The 3,612-nt window shown below is 37.8% G+C and overlaps 1 non-coding gene across 1 annotated transcript; it reads right to left on the bottom strand.

Moving 5' to 3' along the window:
- Positions 1-976: 976 nt before the first annotated feature.
- Positions 977-1,094, bottom strand: LOC145418485 (5S ribosomal RNA). The gene has a single exon (XR_013900702.1). It is a non-coding gene; the product is annotated as a 5S ribosomal RNA (ribosomal RNA).
- Between the last annotated feature and the right edge of the window lie 2,518 nt (positions 1,095-3,612).

The following is a 3,612-nucleotide window of genomic DNA, read 5'->3' as shown; positions in this document are numbered from 1 at the left end:
CATTCGTTGCCAAAACCCTTCCATCTCCCTCCTGTTCTTCTCTGTTTCTCATTGCCAAGGACTGTATTTGCCTGAACTGTCTGTCGTAGGGATACATAGTCCCCATCACTTCTAGTTTTTCATCTACTATTTTTACTGGAACGGTCTAAACATGGTTAAGAAAGCGGTTTTAGCTTCATACTGTATTTTCAAGCCAGTCTTCAGACTTCTCCTGTTAAGATCGACTATCATCTCTTGTAGTTCCTCTTTTCGTTGAAAAGAACTATAGTGTCAGCAAATCTACACTTGTTCAATTCCTGCTCTTTGATGTAGATTCCCTTTTAATCACAGGTTAATTTAATAAAAATGTCCCCTAGTCATGCCGCACAACTTCTTTGACAATCCATCACCTTGTCGGACACCTTCCTGTGGTATTATTTTCTGGTCATCCCTATGGAGTTATATGATAGCAGTACTATCATTACAAATATTCAGTGTTTTAACATAACTTTCTTCTACACCATATCCAGGAATTGCTCTAATTTCTTGGGTTGATTCACCTACATCAAATGCTTTGTCATAATCAATAAATGCCATGCTAAAAGGTTTGCTATAGTCTGAGTTTTTTTCAGTCACTTGATTAATAACATGACTATGCTCTATTGTCGAATAGCTTTAGGAAATCAAGCATGTTCTCTTGGTTGGTTTGCTTTTAGTGTTGAACTATGTAATTCAGGCTGTTAGGATTTCATGAAAGGCTTGTATACAAGAGGAAGATGCTTAATTGGACGATATTCCTTTGGTTTTTACCATCACCACGTTTTGTGAATGAAATAAACACGTTTGTCCATAATTAGCACACTGACTTGACTTCTAATCATCATCATTGCCAGACGCCATGTATCCCAAACGGGGTGGCCAAGGGCTTAGAGTTAATTGTTTTACAGAGAGGGGCACTAATCCTCCACCAACCCCACACACGTAGGGAGAACGTTATGCCAACAGCATCTGGTGTTCCTAGGTGGTCACCCATCCAAGTACTAACCAGACCCAACGTTGCTTAACTTCGCTGATCGGACGGGAAGCGGTGTACTCAACGTGGTATGGCCGATTAGATTCCCTTGTTTACCAATTGTATAGCCACCTGCACCATAAAAAAGAAAAAAAATTGTAAGACCATTATCATCTCCTGCCATAACGTTTATCCTTCCTCACAAAGTGTTCCTTACATCTAATGTAATAATGGGCATCACTGTGTCCAACAGTGCTTTATCTTGAGGTTATTCATCTATAATGATACAACGGCTGTAAAGCTTTGCATAAAATGCTGTTATTTTTATCATTTAATTTTTCCTGGTTGTTTACCCCTCTGTTTAATTCTGTCAGAGCAAATATTTGGGTTCTTCCTATACCAGGCCTCCTCTTGATTTCCTTCAAGTTCCCTTCATTTTTTTTTTTTAAATTTCCTCAATTCTGATGGTGTTAAACTTTTGAAAATCCCAGTTCTTCTACCTGTTTATATGATTCTTTAATTTAGATGCTTCTGTGTAATCTCCTTTTCCTTTATGATCATGTTTTTTTTTTCTTTGGATTTTTTTGCCCTCTTTGAGAGTTTCTTCTCATTTTTTAAGGTTTCCTATCTCCCTTTTAACTTCCACAGATGCTTTATTAACCATTTTCATGAAGTTTATTTAATTTGCTATGTGTCAATATCCCTTAACAACGAGTTCATATTCTGAATTAACAAACTAAACTGCCTTCTCTCTCATTGTTATAAGGTTTGGTTGTTCCACTGGATTAGACTCGCACCTGAGATCTAGTATTACTCAGCTACTTATCATTATGTGGTTGGTTCCTAAATTTGCTGTTTTCACTGTAGCACTATGTCATTTGGCAATGAGAAGGAAATCCACTGCATTCTTTGTTTTGCCAAGTGTTCCCTTCCAAGCCCCCTTAATTTTTTTTATTTTAAAACAAGATATTCTTCACCCTGTATCTGTTCCTTTCTGCAGACTCCACCAGTATTTTGTCTCTTATTCCATATACCCATACAGAAATTCCATACTGTGGTCTCACCTACCTTTTCCTTGCCTACCTTTACATTAAAATCTCCCATCAAAACTATACAGAGGGTTCCATGGTTTGTCATAGCATCCTCTACATCATTTTTTTTTTTTTTTAGCTTTGTCATCAGAACCAAATGGCGTTCACAGGCTTGGATTAATTTTGTCTTGTATATCTTCTTCAGCTGTATTATTAGCTCTGTTTCTCTTGCCTTTACACCAAGGAATTATCCAGAATGCCACCTAAGTATTTATTTTCCAGGAGTTCTACATCATGTCCCTTCTTTTTGTGTTTGTCTATGTTGCACAGTACATGGCCGTTTGAATGTTCTGTGCAAAGGTTCACCTGGTCTTCGAGCTTCACTGAGACCTGTGATATCCCAGTTTACATCCCATATTTATTCAAGAAGAAATCCCAGTTCAGTTTCATTTGCAAGAAACAGTTAAAGTTGACGTCCTATGTAACATTGATCTTGAACCTTATCCACTGACCTTGATTTTTGAGTGATTCTACTGAATATTAAAATGTTTATCTTGACTTTTCCTCAGCCATTTCACAAAGTCTGGCCAAAATCGGATTATAAACTTTATGGCAACCTTGACGTTTGTCACTTTGTTCTCTGGACAAAATCGGATTATAAACTTTATGGCAACCTGACTTGTCAATTTGTTCTCAAAATTAATAGGTCAACCTCTCGTATGATTTTCGGTCCTTCCACCAAGTTTAGCCTTAATCATATCTCGGCTGCCTGTTACCTCGACACAGAAACACAAACAGGCTTAAATTTGACCTTGTCCTATAACTCACTGATTGTTTTCAAAACTGACTTCATTCATTCTTGCCTTACCGTCTTCATTCCACCAAGTTTGTTGTAAATCAGATAACACTTTATGTTGATCTTGCAATACCTTGACATTCGACCTCTTACTCTAAAAAAAAATTGGCCAGTTCTTTGGTGGCTCCGTACCTCTTACACCAAGTTTTGTAAAAATCAATAAATGTTTGTGTTTACTATTAGCCACAGACACAATCACGACGAGCAAAACATTACAGTTTTCACACTGCTTTTGTGAGGGTGTAATAATTAAAACATTTCCAATTCGGTGTCTGCAGTCTATCTAATGCATTATAACACAGATCTGCTGTCATTTGGAAAATAGAAACAGCTTTGCATATTCTGACAGAAGTGTGTTGCAGCCATTTTTTCATATGCATTCACATACACTGAATTTCCCATTGCACTCTGTTGTTTCGTTTGTCTTCATTAAGTTTATTTGAACTTCATCATTCGTCCTTGAAATGGTAGGACTGATATCCAGGAGCTATAGAGTGTTTGTGATGGGTGATCTGAATGTAAGAATTGACACTGGTCCTGTGGATAATGTAATAGGTCGTTTTAGAGCATTAGGGGAGAATGATGCTGGAAGGCAATTGGTCACATATGAGGCTATCAAAAACATAGTGGTCTAAGCGCCAAGATGGCCGGTTTGGAGTTAAGTATACCACTGTGTTCCCCCAGCCTCCCTGGACTAGTGGAAGCACAAAGCATTCAGATTTGGCGGTCGCAAT

Source organism: Coenobita brevimanus, chromosome 114 (assembly GCF_032717465.1).
Source record: "Coenobita brevimanus isolate Jiangsu-jjx chromosome 114, ASM3271746v2, whole genome shotgun sequence".
Classification (NCBI taxonomy): Eukaryota; Metazoa; Arthropoda; class Malacostraca; order Decapoda; family Coenobitidae; genus Coenobita; species Coenobita brevimanus.
This window is presented reverse-complemented; position numbering and strand designations above follow the sequence as displayed.